Consider the following 21059-nt stretch of genomic DNA (forward strand, 5'->3'; position numbering starts at 1 on the left):
CTGCATTGGGAGGTGAAGTCTTAACCACTGTACCACTGGGAAAGTCCCTATGCACTTGTGAGTAAATAGAGTTTGCAGTGAAAGGACCCCTGCTTTCCCTAAGGTGCTACTCACATCCTTGCTCTGTAGCAGTAGTCACTGGTTGTCCATCACTAGTACTACCACCACTCTGGTCCATCCCTGCTTTGCTATATGGCAATGATCTCAGAAGTCCTTTGGGCTACATCTTTTATTTAGCACCCTGCTATTTCACCCTAGCTCACAGTCAGGCCAACAACTAAAACTGGTACTTCCACTGAACCACACAAATGTATTCACCATTGCCACTGCCTAGGAAGGCTTGCCTTAGAATGTCTTTCAACCTTCTTTCCCATGACCCTAATGGCAGAAGAGAGCCTGAGCAACTCAATTCAAGCGTGAAATGATTTTAAAGTCTCCTACTTTTTCATAAAATTTTATGCAAATTTTGTATTCCTATTCATTATGTATCCCTATTTATTTTAACATAAAAGAAAGTTTTCCCTCAAGTCCTCAAGGGATATTGATTTTTCTAAGAAATGTGTCCTGCAGATTCTTAGATAATCAGAAAAAGAAATGTGCTTGGACTCTATTATCTTATATCCCTATAGAAATGCCTTCATGATGATTTAATGTTATTTTCTACTCTCTTATAGAGATGTGGCTAAGAAAAATCCATGTGAAAAAAGTACCTCTGTCTTTTATCAAAGTGTACTCACAAATATTGGCTAAAATAGTACTCAATATCCTTTATACCAGGAACCACACAATACATTTTAATGAAGTTTTCCCTTTGTCTTTGGTGGCCCACAAGTGTCCATTATCTCCCCTGGCACAAGATGCAAGACCCTGAAGCAGTAGTTCCCAAGGTGTGGTGCTTGGGCCAGCATCAGCTTCACTGCGGATTTTGCTAAGGATCCACATTTTTTCCGACGTTCTCCCAGACCTACTGAATCAGAAACCCTGGAGTTGGAACACAGCAATCTGTTTTTTGACAAGGCCTCCAGGGGATTCTCATGGATGCTAACTAAAGTTTAAGAAACACTGCCTTGGCAGCTACCTCAGGCCCTCAGCAAAATGATGGCAATGGTACCCACATGTTATGTTTCCATTCCCTCTGCAGCTGCCCAGGTGCCCAGGTGCTCTTGTGTTCACCTCTTCCCACTCCATTCCCATTCCAATTCACCAACCAGCCATTTCATAATGGCACCTTCTTTACTTCTCTCCCTAGCACATATTTCAATCCTCCGCTCTCAATTTGTTTGCTTCTTGTCTGTCCACCTCACTGGAGTGAACGCTCCAGGTGAATAGGGACTTCTGTTGGATTTGTTTATATTTGTTTCCCCACACTGAGAATATTGGGTGGCACGTAGCAGTAGCTCAGCAAATGTTTGGCCAATGAAGAGAAAATTAGTTAAGAGAACCATTACTAGAAGTCAGGAGCCCTGGTGGTAATATCAGTTCAGTTCAGTTCAGTTGCTGTCATGTCCGACTCTTTGCGACCACATGGAGCAGCACGTCAGGCCTTCCTGTCCATCACCAACTCCCGGAGCTTACTCAAACTCATGTCCATTGAGTCCGTGATGCCATCCAATCATCTCATCCTCTGTCATCTGCTTCTCCTCCTGCCTCAATCTTTCCCAGCATCAGGGTCTTTTCAAATGAGTCAGTTCTTCACATCAGGTGGCCAAAGTATTGGAGTTTCAGCTTCAGCATCAGTCCTTCCAATGAATATTCAGGACTTATTTCCTTTAGGATGGACTGGTTGGATCTCCTTGCAGTCCAAGGGACCTCAAAAGTCTTCTCCAACACCACAGTTCAAAAGCATCAATTCTTTGGCACTCAGCTTTCTTCACAGTCCAACTCTCACATCCATACATGACTACTGGAAAAACCATAGCTTTGACTAGATGGACCTTTGTCAGCAAAGTAATGTCTCTGCTTTTAATATGCTGTCTAGGTTGGTCATAGCTTTTCTTCCAAGGAGCAAGTGTCTTTTAATTTCATGGCTGCAGTCACCATCTGCAGTGATTTTGGAGCCCAAAATAATTTGGAGCGGTGGCTGTGTGGCACTGGAGCGACTGTGAGAAGATACCCCATATCCAAGGGCAAAGGAGAAGCCCCAGCAAGACAGTAGAAGCTGCAAAATTGCGTTTAGAATCAAACCCCATACCTGTCAGAAATGCTCAGAAGGCTCAGACAAACCTTGTGTGCACCAAGACCCAGAGACATCACAGAGACTGAGACAGAACTATGTTTGAGTGGTAATATCAAAATTATATAAATAGTCTGATGAGTTTACACCTAGAAGTGAGTGTGAACTGGGAGTCTAGACCCATAGTTGATCTCAGTTCCTATTTGTTGCACATGAATTGAGGATGTGAATACTCTCTATGTGACTTTTATGTAATGTGATTCTTATATTCAAGCCCAACTACTTACTCTCCTGCTTAACTAAAGAAACATAGCTATATTCAACACCAGAGAAGAAAAGGTTGTTGCAGACTTACTGTGAGATGGTACATGGGTCTCCATCTTAACAGATATTCAAGTGTAAATTTTGACTACTTGATTTTCATCTTAGATCAACTTTGTAACTTATCTTTGAGTAATATGTGACTTCACTATAACTGTGCTTTATTCTTTCAAATAGCCTTAATATTATATCAATGAAATCCCTCTTCCCTTCCTCCATCCCTCCTCCCTCCATTCCTTTCTTCCCTCCCTCCTTTCATCTTTCCTTCCTTCTTTTCTTTGTATCCTTCTGTCCCTCCATTTTTGTAAAAAAGTGACTAGGCAGACCTGAGTGTAATGGGAAGGCACTTTAGTGGTAGCTGAGGCACGTTCAAGAAATATGTGCAAGCTTGGCAGGGTCAGGAGATTTGAGTAAATATATTCAGTAAACATTTTGAGAAATTAAGTAAATATATAGAGGGCAAAAGGAGCCAGTTTTTTTTTTAACCCTTGAAGACAGCAGTTACAAATATGTAAAAGGGTTCAGCTAGCTTGAACCCAGAGATGTTGGGTGAAGATTAGGAGTATTGATGTGAACTCAGCATTCAACAAATACAATGTAGAACTAGATATAGATGCAGATGTCTATATGTGAGTGTGTATATATGTATATGTATGTATACACCTCCACAAGCATATTCATGTACATTTACATACATATACCTGCCAACTCTGCCCACTGAGCAGTCCTGGGACCAGTGATACTCTGATAGCAATAAGCACATTTAGTGCCCAGATACTGGTTTTTGAATATCATCCATTGTCCAATAAAAGCAACCAGAATACCTTTTGGAAATGACTACATCTAGGATTGGGGCAAGAAAAGAACCAGATGATTCTGGAACCTGTTATTTTTCCCCAAATAAGAAAGTTTTTAGCAATGGATGGGGCTATATCAAAAGAACAGAAAGTTCAGCCTAAAGAAGTTCACTGTGGTCAAATCCAGGACAATTTTAACATCAATATATATAATAATACGTATATTATAACTGACTAAAAATAGCAACTCATGGATCCATCCAGATGGAAACAAATACATAATGGAGGTAAAGAAGAAGCTCTTCCTTGCAATAGAAAGTCAACTAATGAATGTAGAAGAGATGATCAAATTAGAAAATCACCATTTGGCAGCCCTCATAGGAATAATTAATTCAAGTAAGAAACAACAACAGACACTAAAACTAGTGGGTGCAGATGGGATGAGGAATGGGATTTTACATAGTTCCAGAATATCTCCCCCTAAAACATGCATTCCTTATTAAGAAGAAAAGAATTATTGCACAGTAGAAAAACAGGGCTGATACCATACTAATCAAGTGACCAAATGTCACACCACCTTAGGCTGAGAAATCAGCAACATGTACCACCCCACAGAACAGAATGAGATCATCATTATGACATCACTCTTCTGATTTTTCAGTCGAAAATGCAGAACTCGGGTCTAATCTTGATGAAACCGTAGACAAACTCATACTGAAAGACATTCTATGAAATGACTTCTGTCATCTTTTAAAATGTCAAGGTCATGAAAATGAAGGAGTTGGAAGAATGATTCCAGAGTAAAAGGGACAGGAAAGCTACAGCAACAGGGTGCAACCTGTGGTCCTGGATTGGATTCCTTTCCTAGAAAAGAGATGGGGACAATTGGTGTGACAAATGGAGTTTCTGGGAAAATGGTATAGGGGAGGTCTTTGCAGTTTTTTATTGGTACTTTTATGTAGATTTGTTCAAACTGCAAAGTATTTTTAAGGCACTGAAATAAATATAAGAAACTGTATAGTTTAGAATTAGATTCCAGTATCATTTTTTTGAGCACCTACTGTGTGCAAGCCATTATACTAGATGTAATGATGACTAGTATATACTGCCAGCTAACATTCCAGAAATATTTATCCAAAGGCTAAGATTTCCCAGTGAAGAGTGATTATGGGGCTAAATTTCTTTGTTTTCCTTCTCTAGGGGAACTCAGTTCAGTGCTGCCTGATGTCCAGTATCTGAAAACTATAGTTTCATATAGTTGCTTACTGTGTGAAGGCAAGTATGATGTCATTCATTCCATCATAGCCCCAAACAGAAATTCTGGGTAATTTGATTTTATTTTCTACTACAATCATCTTGGAGAAATATTGGGCAGTTTCTCATAAAGTTAAACATATACTTAATGTATGTCCAATCATTTCACTTCTAGTTTTCTACCCTAGAGGAATTAAGGCATATGCCTAAGCTAAGATTCCTACACAAATGTTTACAGCAGCTTTATTGTAATAACCCAAATTTGGAAACACCCAAAATGTTACCAACCAGGGAATGCATAAATAAATTGTGGTACATCCATTCAAGTACTGATACCAGTAACAGCATTGATGAACTGCACACTATTGTGCTAGATCAAATAAGCTAGACATAAAAGCTTGTGTATGAATTTTATCTGGAATTTGAAAACAATAAAAAATAACCTATAATGACAGAAAGCAGATAAGTGTTACCTGGGGCTAGGAAGGGGAAATTGAGTCCAAAGGGACAAAAGGAAACTTTTGGGATAACAGAAATAGTCTGTATCTTGATTGTGATGGGGATTACCTGGGTGTCTATATTTGTGAAAATACATTGAACTAGTCACTTCAAAGAATGTATTTTATCTAAATTATACCTCAGTTCAGTTCAGTTCAGTCACTCAGTCGTGTTTGACTCTGCAACCCCATGGACTGCAGCACACCAGTCCTCCCTGTCCATCACCAACTCCCGGAGTTTATTCAAACTCATGTCCACTGAGTTAGTGATGCCATCCAACCATCTCATCCTCTGTAATTATACCTTAATCAAGTTTAGAAAGAATAAAAATTAGCAGAGAAGTCCTCATAATAAGACAAACAAAATCTCTCTGCATAGGCAACCAGCTAATTTAGAATTCAAGGTTCAACTGTGATTTGTTTAGCTCTCACTGCACACAAGGCATGATGATATCACAATAGCAGCTGACATTGACCAAGCACTTATTGTGTGCAGGTACTGTGCTGAATGCTTTCCACAGATTCATTCTTTCAATAGATATTTATCAAGGTGCTTCAATACGCACCTCCAGGTTCTAAGCACTGGGGATACAATGGGCTCCAACTTTCACATTGTTGACAACCTAAGGGCTGGAGACCAACAGCTTGCCAATGAAAAGGCCAGATGAGAAAACTTTAGTCTGAACTCCCAACTTAAGACACTTTTTTTAGTTATTACACATGCTTGTGCATATGTCAGTACACACGAGGCACACACACACACACACACACATGCACAAACATCCCTGCTCCCATTTATGTTTGCACCTGTCAGGGATGGCTGCTTTTGCTGTACCCACACTTTCCAGTTGCTGGCTTAATATGCTCCTGGTCACCCCTGCACATCCAGGTGCATATCTGGCCTCGCCCCTTCCATCACATCACATCCTCTTTCCAAAGCTTTCAGGCAAGTCTACTGTACATTCATAGCCTGAAACCCACTCCTTTCTCTCACTTCTTTTTACCTCCTCTTCCAACAAATTGTTTTTGCTCCATGGAGCCAAAACCTATAGGCAAGCTGTAGGATCAAATAGCCTGGATTTCATGACATTTGGGGAGATTTTTCATTGAATTTCATCTATTTCACTGCAGAATTGTATGCAGTGTCCTCCTTAGTAGGCACTGCTATTCAGAAGTGAAGGAGCCCATGAAGTGAGTAACTGAAGGGGGAATATCACACCCCTCACCGGCCTAATCTCCGGTACATTGAGATATACTGGGACCGCCCTGGGAGCAACACTGTTGAGCTTCTTGGACGTCAGATTCCAATTGTCTGTAGTAGAACAGGCTATTTTGTTAGTTCCATTCAACATCAGTCTGTCTGAGCTAAAAGAGCCTGCAGAACTCACTTAGGCCAGTGGTACTCTTATGTGGCCCTGGACGGGGGCTGGCTCTTGGACTGGCATCTGCTGACAACGTGCTAGATGCAGAGCAACGTGCTAGATGCAGAATCAGCACTGATGGACTTTTAAAGCAGTTTGGCATTGTGGCCACATACAAGAACGTGGTTGATGATGTATTGGGATGAAAAGCTCTTTTACTGTATATAGTTGGAGAAGCATATCTCCCTCATGTCATACCTGGGCAAAGAGAAATCCAGAGTGGAAAGGCACGTTATGGCTCTCAGTTTTGGCCTGTTGCCTAGGGTATTCCAAATTGTATTCTGAACTCCTTGGAAGCAGAATGCTGAATTGGTACTCAGAAAAGATGAATGATGGCGGTCATTTGTAGAATATAGCCTACTTGTCAGGCACTGCATGAGGCAGTATTCATATAGTCTCTCTACTCCTCACAGCGTCTCTTTGCTGTATGTACTTTTTTCACCACTTGGCAGATGATAAAATCGAGGCTCAGAAAGGTAAATCAACATGTCCCTGTGTTGCCCAGGAGATAAGTGGCAGAACTGGCATTCAAACACAGGTCTGCACAAATCCTAGTTCTTTTCCACTGTACTCTGCATGCCTTATCTCAGCGAATTCTCAAACCCTTTTAGGAGGTAGAGACAATTCTTAATCCCATTTTACGGTTAGAGAAACTAAAGCTCAAAGAGATTTAAGTGACTTGCCTAAAACCATATCGTTAGTGAGTGATAGAGCTGGATTTAATTTGTCAGCTGCCTCTAAACTCCCCACACTTTCCCACTCTGAGGCACTGCCTTAAAATGTTCAAATGAGCAATGTGAACAGGATAATAGAATATTGTTCCCTTGGTATTGAAGCATATCAGTTTCATGGGAAAGGTCACCGGGTGGGGGAAGTTCAGCAGTTTCATCTGGGACTCAGGCCAAGGTCTAAATCCCGTCTGGTTGGCACATAGACTGGACATAGATCAGTGTGTCACCACTGTGGCCATAGCTCATGTTGACCATTTAACTCCTTTTCTGTAGCCAAATCTCAGTGGAATTTTCTACAATTCTTCTGGACTCTCTCTGTCCAGGCGGATGCCAGTGATCTTCCGTTTGCCTGAAATGATCTTTTCCATCTCTTTCCCTACCTCATGCCTCTTCATCAATCAAATACCAGCTTAAATTTTATTTCCTCAGAGAAAGCCTTCAGGCACCCCTGAGGAAGGCAGATCTCCCCGGTAGGCTCCTGCATAGCATCCTAAAATACTCAGCAGCATGCCATAGAAGTGTAAAGAGCTTTGTCTATAATTCCTATTTTGCTTTTCTCTTAGCAGGATGGAAACTTGGAGAGAGCAGGGGTTTTTTCTTGCCCCCTCTTGCATTTTTAGTTTCTAGCATGGTGCCCAGCATGCAGGATATTCAATGAATACTTTTGCTTTTGAAATAAAAGAATGGATGCATAGAGGCAAATGTTGAATTCTTGTGCAACCAGGCCTGTTGTCTTCTCTGCTAGACTGGTGCTTCCTAAACTTTCCTCATCAGAAAAATCCCCTGGAGAGCTTGCTAAACGTATTGATGATCAGGCAGAGGAGCCTGAGGGTGGTCCAGAAATCTCTTTTTTTTATTTTTGGCTGCCTGTTGTACACCTTGTGTTAGGATCTAAATTCCCTAACCAGGGATTGATCCAAGCCTTTGGCAGTGAAAACGTGGAATCCTAACCAATGGACCGCCGTGGAAATCCCATCCTTTTTTTTTTTTTTTTTTTTTTGTAACTAAATAGACTGGGTGATCCTTATGGGCAGGCAAGTTGAAGAAACACGAATATGTGTGTCTTATGTATGAGTGTTTTTTTTTTTTTTTTGACAACTGGATCTGTAGCTTGGTTAACCCAGTTCTTTCACTTAGAATTGAAGGATCTGTTGTCTAAATAGCTCAGGTGGGAGATGTGATGCATGGTGTTGAGCCTGCGGTTCTGGTCAGAGCAGCCTCTGTTCAGGTGTCTGATAGGGATCACTGCTGATGTCAAAATGAAAGCAGAAGGCTGTAGCCTGGTGCTACTGACTTCCAGGATCTGACTTCAGCTCCTTTCCTATTGCCCTTCTTCCATATGCCCTGTGCTCCATGGGTGCCAAACCACGAACTGTTGCTCAGCGCCATTAAGAAAATATGTAGAGGCCTCCTCAACGACTCTGGTCTCTCCACCTCCAGGCCTATTCATCTCCTGATCTGTCTCCTCCTTCTGTCTTAGAAGAATAAGCATCCTTATTACTCTCTAAGGTAAATGATTTAAATGTTTCAATAAATGAAGAAATGAATTAGTCAGGATAGACTAGGTTATGCTGTGATTAAAAGCAGATAAATATAAGTGGTTTAACACATCAACAGTCTATTTTTTTTTCATGCCACTGGTGAAACAAAGCTCACCCGGGGGTTCTGCTCCTCATGGCCCCAGGCCCCACCACATCACTGCAACAAGAGGAGGAGGACATTGGAAATTATGCCCTGGTTCTTAAAGCTTCTGCCTGGAAGACACACACACACACACACACACACACACACACACACACACACACACACACACATCACTGCTACTACATCTGACTTCTATTCATATCTCATTGGCCAAAACCAGTCACATGCTCATAATAAATTTAAAAGGGGACAAGGAAGTATAATCCTATCATTTTCCTGACAGTAGGAGAAAATTGAAATATTTCTGAACATCCCTAATGATATCCAAACTATGAAGATAGGACATATTTCAATGACACTCTTCCTGCTTTATTTTTAGTTACTTTTCCCAACTGTCTCCTGGTTAAAGGGCACAACTGCCTTTCATTTTTCTTGGCTTGTGGAGAGGATGCATACATTTGAGAAAAATGGAGTCATCTCTGATGCTGTGTGAATGCAAGAAAGGTCATTGTAGATGGACTCTGGCTTTGGTAGAGACTCCAGAAAAGTTCTTCAGAGTTAAGGGACTGAGAGTCAGAGCAATACAAGTTTTGGAAAGTGTCAGACTCTGTTACTTTAGAGGACACTTAATAATTTGCAATTTTGTGCTTGATGTTCCATGCAGATGTTCCAACATCTGCTTCCTTATAAAGGATATATAGGAAACAATAGCCTCAAAGATACTTTTTGGAAGGGGATTTAAAGAGCATCCAGGTGTACTGATAACTCATCTGTGTGTTGTGGCAAGCACTAATAGCTTGACTATTGACTTGGTCCCTGACAACATCGTGACTTGTTTTTGCATGTTTAATAATGTCACTTAACCTTTCTCAACATCATCCTTCTGCCTGCAAAGGGGAGCTATTGCTTCCTTTTACAGCATTTTGGGAATTTCAGAGGAAAGGATTGGGTAGGAAGCACAGCGTTGAGGAAGAGACCCTACGTGGATGATAGAGTGCAGCGCACATGCATTAGTATCATCATTTATGCCTTCTTTCCTAAAGGGTCATTCTGTAAAAGGAAAAGCACCCATCTGGATCAAAAAGATACCATTTTGTAACCCATCTCTTTCACTTCCTGGGAAAGTCACGGTCACTTCCAAAAAAATGGGACAACACTTACCCTATGGCACTGTTATGAGGAGTCAGTGAGAGAAAACATACAAATTACCCACCAGCATGACGGCATAGTAAATAGTAAATAAAAAGTGACCATCAGAATTAAAAAACAGGTGAAGAGATGGATCATTTGAGAGGTTTCAGCAACTCCCCAAACATCCTTCCACCCAGTGTGCATTGGTGCTAGGCATTCTGGGTTTAAAAGTTCCATTTTCATAACTATCGTTCTCTGAGTTGTAAAACACTTGACTTCCAAGAGGGATGTGAATATCTTCCCGAGTTACACACATTCTAATAGAGGGAAATTACCATGCCCTTTATCTCTGGACATTCAAAATTGGGACTCAAATATTCTCTGCTATGAAATTCATTATTAATGTCTAACAGTAGATTTGAAGTTAAAGTTATGAATGTGTGAATTTCTCAGTGTCACAAAGTATGGTTTTGCATATTGAATCAACTCATATTAAATATGAATAAAATGTAGATACAGAGATACATTTATATGATAAATTCAGCAGAAAAGCAAAGAATACTAATAAAACAACCATCACGAAGCCAGGAAATGTTTCTTTTAAAGTGTCTTCTTAATATCTACCATTTTATTTCTACATATTTTCTGCTACTTCAATAGTGATGGATAGTCTCAAATAAATATTTAGCTCCACTGCTTTTGTATATGTTGCTTTGTTAAACTTTATGGACAGCTAATGTTTAAAATGGCTTAGCTTAAAGTGCGCTTTCAAATACTTGGTTGAGAAAAGTTTAAATATAAAAATAAAGAGAAGCATGTCTTCCTGAAATATTACAGGTGAGGTGGGTGGATTTAATGTCATTTAATGTCATTCCCAATCTAGTGCCTTTATCAGGCAAATTGGAGTACTCTGAGAGATCAAATTCTTGGCCCAGGGAACTATTAGAGACAGAAGCAGGATTAGAACTCAGGCCACCACACTGCCTCCTGTGTTCTGTTTCATTCTGAATACAGGAGCACCAAATTGGAAATTGACAATACCACATCCCCATAAAAGGACTCTCAACTCAGGGCTTTTGACCTTCCTTGGGACTCAGTGTAAGATAGGTGTCATCTTTACTTTCTACATTTCCTTTTGAGAAGAGGACAGGATGACCGCTCATATATTCCACAGGGAACAAGCACACAGTGACATGTCTGACAGGCCAGGTGCCCCAACCGTAACTGTCAACAGCAGATGTAACACGTTACACCTGTTACACACATTTACATCAGGTAAAAACAACAAACCACTGAGATAAGAGAGAAAATACCCCCAGTGTCTCCCCCTCTCCTTGCATAAAACATACCTGATCTAGTTTTGTGGCTTCAGCTAGGATTTGATTTAAATCTAAACTGTTATGGTAATTCTGTGTGATTCAAATTCCTGCAGGTGAAAATGCAATAGTGATGTGAACTCATGTGCATTTTCTGTCCTCAATTATACAAGGCTTTGTTCAGTGCACATTTACAGCTGCATTTGCCGTGGTTACTCTGAACAAAATTTACCACTCTCGGTCATGGCATGAAGTGATAAGTGGTATTAAATAATATGAACTTGGAAGCCATCATTCCAGTTTATGTGATTACTCAATGCCCTTGCCTAAACAAAGATGTACGTGTGTGCTAAGTCACTCAGTCATGTCCGACTCTTTGTGACCCCATGGACTGTAGCCCATCAGACACATCTATCCATGGGATTTTTCCAGGAAAGAATACTGGAGTGGGTTGACATGTCCTTCTCCAGGGAATCTCCCTGACCCAGGGATTAAACCCACATCTTGTGTCTCCTGCATTGTCAGGCAGATTCTTTACCACTGAGCCACCTGCGAAGCCCCGCCAAAGCAAAGACAAAATTTACTAAAAATCAATATAGTTATCTTCTGATCATACTTAAAGATTTTTAAAGTTGAAAGATAAAATCTAAAGGAAACAAGATAAATACTTTGATGCGATTTAATCAAGAGAATGAAAACAATTTAATAATGATTATAAATTCATGGAGGCTTCTTCGTGGGGAAAGGAAGGTGACCAACACAATAAAAGTTGATCAGACACATGTATTACTTGACACTAAGGGTTATTTAATAGTGGAACGGCTGTACCACCTGCTGTCTGTGTTCCCCCCCGCCTCCCGTATGTTCGGCCAACTCTTTATCATAAGCCAATTTCCTGTATGAAAATGTTTGGTGACAGCATCAATAATAAGTGATCTTTTATTTAGTAAAAATCAAGTGTGAAAATTTATCAGAGCACCAGTTAGCAAGCTGTGTTGCTGGACTTCATAGTGTTTCATCTATAGAACAAAGACTTAGTGGTAAGTCTTGAAATAGGATTCTTGGAGTATTGGGTTATGCCAAAGTAAGATACAAAGAAGGGGACTGAATACCTGCTTCCTGCTAGGGAGTTCCTGTTCACATGATTGATGCCAGGGCAAACCAAACATGAGCCATCACTGAGTTAAAGAGATGGAGGGGACACCAGGTCCCCACTTCCTCCTGATAGTTGTCATATTCTGTGATCCACTCATGCAGTTAGGCAGATTTCAAGCCTTACGAGTCATTTCAGAAACCTCTGTCCACAATCTTCAGACAGAGAATAAGAACTAACATTTGCCGAGAATCTGTGTATACCTGGTACTTCACTCAGCTCTTTTTTTTTTATTAATTTTTTTTATTTAAAAAAATTTTTATATTTTTTAAATTAAACTTTTTGGAGTATAGTTGCTTTACAATGTTGCATTAGTTTCTGATGTACAGCAAAATCAATCAGCCTTACACATATATATATTCCCACCTTTTTGAACATTCTTCCCATTCAGATCACCACAGAGCACTGAGTAGAGTTCCCTGTGCTATACAGTAGGTTCTCATTAATTATCTACCTTATATACAGTATCAATAGTGTATATGTGCCAATTCCTAGGCCCTTTATGTACATCAGATGGTCACATCAACCCTAGGAGGCAGATATTCCTACAATCCACATTATCTACATGGAAAAAAGCTGATGCAGAGAGGTCATAGATCTTTTCCAGTGCTACCTAGTAAGGAGCAGAGCTGGGCTCTAAATATGAATGTGGAAACCTTCAGAGCCTGTATTTTTCTCACCACTCTGTGCTTCTTGTCATATTATGTGTGCTTGAAAAATAAATGTTTTTACTAAAGGCAAAAAGGCAAGCATTTAGTTGAATTACCTTGGGTGAGTTTCAAAGAGATTTCCTATATATATGGTATTCTAATTCTCCTGAATTTTCTGGCTGGCATTCTTAATATGCAGCTCTAGAGTCAGGTACTGAGGTGTGCCTGTGGATTAATTATGTTACACAGTGATGAATATTTTTCCACATTGAACTGTTTTAATAGCTACATTCAGGCTTGCACACATGGCATGCATGTACAACACACACACACACAGCAGATCCAGGGACCTAATGTTATTGCAGGTAGGACCAATATTTACGCTTGTTAAAGTGCATAGACAGAAGTTTTCCATTAAGTAAGCAGAATAAAAAGGTGAAAGTAAACCTTAATATAAAGTACCTTGAGCATGTTAGCATCCATGGAGTGAACGTTAGAGTTAATGAAATATTGGAAAACTCAAAATCCTCCCTGCTTTACCCTGATGAGAAAACCCGTCAGTTTCCTTTTCTACCTTACTGAACCACGTTTTGTTGATTGTGTTATTGTGCCAGGCAAGTTCTGGTTTGTGTCTTTAAGACACACATGGATGTTACTTCTTTAAAGAAAACTGAAGTGAGAAAAGTATGATTTGGTGCTATTGGTTGGCCTTTATTGCCACTGTGTCCATGTATCCATCTCTTATTGCTTTGATTCCTTTTTTTTTTTTTCCTGATTGCAGATTTTTTTACTTCTGCTCAAGACTCAGCCCTCAAAATAACTTAGAATCTCACCATCTCACCCAGCGCCCTTGAAATTGACTGGATTAGTCCACCAAAGCCATGCTATTAGCAGATAAAAACCTACCACCCTCTAAACTCCATTTCTGAATAAATAAGAGTCTAACATAGGAATTCAGGTCACTTGTCCACATCTTGTTGTCATTACATTTTCTCAATTATCATTCTTTGTGAACCTTCTCATCTTGACTCTGGCTATTACCTCTTGCTTTCCACCTTGCCCTGGGGAGAAGCAATGCAGTTTTTAATTCCTGTATGTGACGATGTCAAAAATTTTCAGAGCATGGATTGCTGTATCTGTACCGAACTTGACCTAAGGAAACCCTAGGCAAGAGGAATCTCGGACCCCATTTAAAGCCCTGCTGGCTTGAGTAGCCAAGCTCACCCTTTGTTGAGCTCCCATCTGATAGGATCATTTCGCTACCCATCTCTGACTCCATCACTCGGACCATGGACCATATATTCTATTTTCTCCTTGATTACAGTAGTGACCTTGTGTGTTCCATGCCTTCCAGGCACTCAAGGTAGTTTTTATTGCTTACCTCTGTAAGTGGAGATTAGCAAATGCATCTCAATTCATCTTAATAAACCCATATGAAGCTTCTTTTTTAAGAAAAACACTTCGTGTTCACTTACTTTCTATTAAAAGCAAAAGGTTAGAAAATGCTGGAGATGTTGGAGTATGACTCAGTCTGCTGCAGTAATGTGGGTACTAATGGGTATGAAGTGGGCACACTTTAATTTTTCTTTTTTGACTGCACTGCACAGCTTGCAGGATCTTAGTTATCTGACCAGGGATGGAACCCATCACCCCTACAGTGGAAGTGTGGAGTCCTAACCACTGGACAACCAGGGAAGTCCCAAATTGGGGAGATTTCTAATGGTCCAAATACTGCCATTACTCAGGTACTAGAATAAGAAAGAGGTAAAAGTAAGTTGAATAATCACTGTAGGAAATGTATTATAATTTTTATTAGCATTGTTTTCACCATAAAAGTGCCTGAAAGGTTCCTAAAACAAAATTTTGCTTCTTTTGCTTTCTTTGTGTTAACTGAATCCTTTAGTGTAAAGGGGAAATATGTAGAGGTGAAAACCCACTAGAAATCACATTCTTGGTGGTTTTATTATTAGTCAGTAAGAGGACTCAAAAGGCTTAGCATCAATTACCTGAGCAGACAACCAACAGAAAAATGAAATTACATTCAATGGAATGGTGATAATTGGCTGCTGGAGACTTGATTCACATGCCCTGTGATTGGACTTCCATCAAACACCACCGAAGCTATGGCTCTCTGGGGCGCCATGATTCATAGGAGAAAGCTCCATGTAGTAGCAATATTACACAAAGGTGGAACGTGACAGGTGAAATTAGGCCAATTAAAAACTTATAATTCTGAGACTGCTTCAATTTGTTCATACCAGATTGTGCAGTTAGTGGAAATTGTGCTTGCCTAGCTCCTCTGATTATCATTTTATCTTGTGCTTAATCTTGCTCAAATGAATGGAAGTTAGGTTATAGACAAAAATATATCAACCTTATTATTCCAGTTATTCCTGGTGCTAATTTTAAGGGTTTGTCCATTAATGAGTTTAGAAACTTTCCCCCTCTCCCTGATCAGTGTATCCATCCATTTAAGCTAATGTGGCACAGGGTACCCTCCTCTGACTTCACTGTTCCCTGGCCTCCTTCTATTCATCTTTTAAGGCTATGCACTATTGCATACAGTCATGAGATAGTTACTATAATTATCTTCATTTTTCAGATCAGTTAAAAGTGTCTGTGGTCTCAAAGCAAGTAGGTGGTTGAGTGGGGATATGATCCACGTTGGTTTGACCTCAAAGCCCCTGATCTTACTATTAGGAATAATGCTTCTGGTGTCTGAATCATGCTACCAAGGAAAACAGGGACCAGGGGCACCATACCAAGGCTTGGACCTGTTACCACTGCAATCTAGGGTGGGCTATCTTGTGTCTGTGAAACCAGGGAGGTGTTGTCTGAGAAAGAGACATGATAGAGCTAGGCAGACAGTCCCACTGACCATCAGACAGAAGGGGCAAGGCAGATGGAGACTCCAAATACAACAGCCTGCCAAGGGAACTGGAAAAGAGCAAGAGGGTTCCAAGTGGAAGTCTGAAGCCAGCATCTCGAGGGATTGTTGAACTGGAAAGAGTAGCAGTGGCACTGCGTGCGTCTGTAAGACTGCCAGTCAGCTTGTGCTGCTGAATAAGCTTTCATCCATTCAGAGAGTTCTCATGTACTGAGAACCTTCTCTTGGTCAGTCACTGAAAATAAAGAGATAAGCAAGCCACATTTCCTGGAGCAACAGAAAGGAGAGTCTGCACACTTACGCAGACATTGCACGGTGGGTGTTCACATCACCCTGCATCCATAGCTGCTTAGCAATAAGTAACGCTAACAGCACGTTCTTACTGAGCCCTCATGACTAGCCAGGCACTGTTCTAAGTGCTCTTTATGCTTTAAAACTTTCTATCCTTACAACAGCTCTTTAAGGTAAGTATGCTTACCATCATTAGGTTACAGATGAGGAAACAGTGGTACAGATGAGTTAGGGGGCTGGCTCAAAGTCACCATCTAGTCAAGGTCAGAGCTGGGACTGGATCCTAGGAATTTGAGCTCCAGAGTTTGAGCTCCTAACATCTACATGCACTAGCTTTCTGAGTGTTACTCACTTCCTAGGTCCCCTTTCATCCAATAACATTTATTCATTCAGCACATCTTTACTGAGAACCTACTGTGTCTTTAGCCCTGGGTAGGATGCGGGGAATGTAGCTGTGAAGAAGACAGGCAAAGTTCTAATTCCAGAATAGAAGGGCTGTTCACTGACTCATGAGATGGGACAAAGCGAAGACATCCCACCTGTTCCCTTCAGGACCCCAGCCATGTCCCTCCTGTATTGTAAAAAGCTGCACATGCTTCCCAGTCAAAACCAATAATGAATCATGGAAACTGCACCCACTCTCATGACTCAGAACCACTAGGACTTTGGTTTGAGTCCCTTCTGGGTTGGGATTGGCCAGTGTGTAAAATAGCAAACAATACAGCCATTGTATGGAAGGGAATTCATACTGGAAATATTTCCTTCCTGGAATGAAGGACTTAAATTTGACAGTAAGCATATTAATTGAGAATCTGTGGTTGCACTGCTGCCCATAGAACAAAATGGCCTTGCTTGTATAAACTTGAGAATGTCAGTATGTACCCCTTCCAAAAGAGGTATGGAGCAGAATCTGCAGAGGACTAGTTGTATCTGTCTATTGTTACATTATTATGGTGATTACTTTGTGTTTTTACATAATTTGATTAGTTAAAATAAAAGGAGAGCTGGTTATCAAACTTAATAAAGAGAACAAGGAACAAGATGGATGTTTAAAATGTTCTTGCTTTCAAATTCAGTGGTGAACAACTGAAAAATTCCATTTTTAAGGATACGAACAGGAGGGAAGAAAACACTAACTTTTGAAAAACAGATATCACCTGGACCATGTGGGAAACCCTTCTTCTGTGGAACCTGGGCTATTATCTGGAAAATGTATCAGACTTATCTCAGAGGCAGGCAGAGGATTCTTTATTGCACCTCCACTGAGTCCTTCTAATCCCCATCTTGCCTTTTTAATTCTGGCTTCAATATCAATTTGACTTTATTGGCATGGGTCTTAAGAACCACAAATGCTAGAAATCGGTATTTTGGATTAGTCAAAGTGAAGCACTCTTGAATGCCAATGTATGGATTTTGACAGAGTACTAAGAATAGGGACCCTGGGAAAATTTTCTATTATCCACTCAAGACACATTTACTTTGTTCAGGCCCTGGGCTATGGGCTGGGATAAGAAGCTCAATAATATACATTCCATGGCTCAACAAGCTCTCAGTCTAATGGGGGAGTAACACAGACAGAGGAGTAAGGATGCAGAGGGAGAGTGGAGAGAGAGTGAGCTGATTTCAGCAGGAGTGCACATGTGAGATGGGGGTCCCTAGAAGAGGGTGGGAGCTAGATTGGCGGTCATAGGTCAAAGCTGTCATTGGTAATGGGATCAGCTTTGGATCTGCCAGATCTGTGCCCAGGCTCTATTTCAGGACCTGGGAGCTGTGAAGCCTTGAGCCAGTTAACTCACCTCTCAGAGCATCCATTTCCTGAGCTACAGAAGTATTTTACACAGAGGAAACATAGAGTGAGATCTCTGCTTCAGGAAGATCTCTTGAGCATCTTCATGGAGCAGGGGATGAAGGAGGCCAGGCTGGAGGCAAGAGCGGAGAGGAGAGAGCAGAGCTCTGTTGAGGAAACCCACGTCTGAAAGCCCAGGCTCTTTTATATGCATTACCCAGCATCTGGCAATGCCGGTGCTGACAATGATTTACCATATACAGTACTTACTTCAGGTCTGGCGGGTGGCCAGGGACCAGCGAGGAGAGCTACCCCTCCTCTCTGCTCAGCACACAGGGCCCATTCAGTAGCACCCCTTTAGATGACGGCTGGGCTTTTTGCCCTCCAATCCCTGGATTCCACCGGCCCTGGGGAAATGACAGGCCCTGGGAATAAGAGAGACAGTGGCCTTCCTCATCAGGCTCAGCTGCCCTACTGTTCAGGGGGTCACGGATTGGCCCGGAGGCAGCGAAGCTTTCAGGGCATTTGCTAGGACGGTCTTGTGGATGTAAACTCTATCTCTGCCCCCAACAGACATGAGCAGGCAGCATCTCCGCTGGACTACAGCCAAGATGCACAAAAGCACGGCACCTCTGTGGTCTCTGGCTGTGGAAGGACTTGACCGTGCCTGCTGGGACAGCGCTTGCTTGCAAGGGAGATTTTGAAGCACTTGGAGGTTTTTTCCCAGGGCCTGTTTCCTGCGCTGGCTTTGGTGAGACTTAAGAACAGCAACAACAAAAATAAGGCCTAGGCCTTTTTATTTACTAATGAGAAATGCTGCTGTTAAGAAATGTGGTTAAGTTTCCTTAAACCAGGTTCCCTAATGTGAATATTTGGCATTGAACCCTTTTCCCATACATCTGTTGTCAGCTCTGTTGAAATAATCTGGGGAAATGCCACTGTAATGAATCTGGCCGTGGGGTGAGAACGGGGTGATGCAGGGAGGCCATTTGGGGGTCAACATGGTACTTTATTATCCACATGACTGGACAGGTTGGTTAACCCTGCTGAACCCATTTTACTCACCTGTAAAACTGAGATAATGTGTAAGCTGATGGTTGTCATAGGATTACCTGAGATGAAAAAGGTGACGTTCCTGGTGTGTATGAAAGAATCAGTAGTTATTATTTTTGCAGTGTGGACAATCACGAATCCAGGCCTCCCAGGATTCTTTCTCCCAGTGCAATTATATTCACTCATTGAGGTTTTAGCAGTGAAACCTGCAAATGATACGGATAGGATTTATTTGAAACAGAATGTTAGGTTGATTTCAGGACTGAGGATAGAGACAGTATATGGAATGATCTGCATTTTCTTCATGAAAATTGGGGCTACCTGGAAACTTGGCTGTATGCTCCCTAGTAATGAAGAGTAGACACTTCCTGTGATAAAAGATTCCCAAGTCTTCAAGTCTGTCACGTCAAAAGTTAACCCATTTCGTCTGTTCATCATTGTTTCTGTTCTTCTACTTGAATAGGAAAACCAGGTCTTGGACTAGAGGTGTGAGGGGATTCTGAATAATGGAGACAGAAGTGTGATTTCTGGGGCCCCTTTCTTGCCTAATGGACTTCCCTTGTGGCTCAGACGGTAAAGCGTCTGCCTGCAATGCAGGAGACCTGGGTTTGATCCCTGGCTTGGGAAGATCCCCTGGAGAAGGAAATGGCAACCCACTCCAGTACTCTTGCCTGGAAAATCCTATGGACATAGGAGCCTGATAAGCTACGGTCCATGGGGTCGCAAAGAGTTGGACACGACTGAGTGACTTCACTTTCACTTTCTTGCCTAAAACATTTCCCCACCTGCTGGCTGTTGCTTTCAATCACATATCACAAAGTTCTTTCCATACTTGGCTAGAATAACTATCCCACACATGATAGATGGGGAATTCTCAGGTGGTACTAGTGGCAAATAACTTACCTGCCAATGCAGGAGATGTAAGAGATGGGGGTTCAATCCCTGAGTTGGAAAGATTCCACTGGAGGAGGGCACGGCTACCCACTCCAGTATTCTTGCCTATTCTCCAGGCATGGACAGAGGAGCCTGGCAGGCTCTGGTCCATAGCGTTGCAAAGGGTTGGACACAACTGAAGCGACTGAGCACAGCACAGATGATGGATGGATGGATGACTGGACACAGCACAAAGTTTCGGTGCTGTTCCCTTGATAAATTGTCTTTTTACACACCACAGCCCTTTCCTTGTCTGAAGATATCTATTTTACAGCCTCCAATTTGTCTCTTCTCCCACCTACACTTCCTTTGCTTCTTCCGCTATTGCCTACATGTCAGTTTCAGTTTCCCAATCATCTGGATACCCGGCCTACCTCTCCGATTTCAGTTCAGTTCAGTTCAGTCGCTCTGAACTGACACGTTGTGTCAGACTTTTTGCAACCCCATGAACCGCAGCACGCCAGACCTCCCTGTCCATCATCAACTCCTGGAGTCTACCAAAACCCATGTCCATTGAGTCAGTGATGCCATCCAACCATCTCATCCTCTGTCATCCCCTTCTCCTCCTGCCCTCAATCTTTCCCAGCATCAGGGTCTTTTCCAATGAGTCAGCTCTTCGCATCAGGTGGCCAAAGTATTGGAGTTCAGCTCAACATCAGTCCTTTCAAATGAAACACCCGGACTGAATCTCCTTAGGATGGACTGGTGGATCTCCTTGCAGTCCAAGGGACTCTCAAGGTATTCTCCAACACCACAGTTCGAAAGCATCAATTGTTTGGCACTCAGCTTTATTCACAGTCCAATCTCACATCCATATGTGACCACTGGGAAAACCATAGCCTTGACTAGATGGACCTTTGTTGGTGAAGTAATGTCCCTGCTTTTAATATGCTGTCTAGGTTGGTCATAACTTTCCTTCCAAGGAGTAAGTGTCTTTTAATTTCATGGCTGCAATCACCATCTGCCATGATTTTGGAGCCAGAAAAATAAAGTCAGCCACTGTTTCCACTGTTTCCCCATC

The sequence above is a fragment of the Cervus canadensis genome, chromosome X (genome assembly GCF_019320065.1).
Source record: "Cervus canadensis isolate Bull #8, Minnesota chromosome X, ASM1932006v1, whole genome shotgun sequence".
In the NCBI taxonomy this organism is placed as follows: domain Eukaryota; kingdom Metazoa; phylum Chordata; class Mammalia; order Artiodactyla; family Cervidae; genus Cervus; species Cervus canadensis.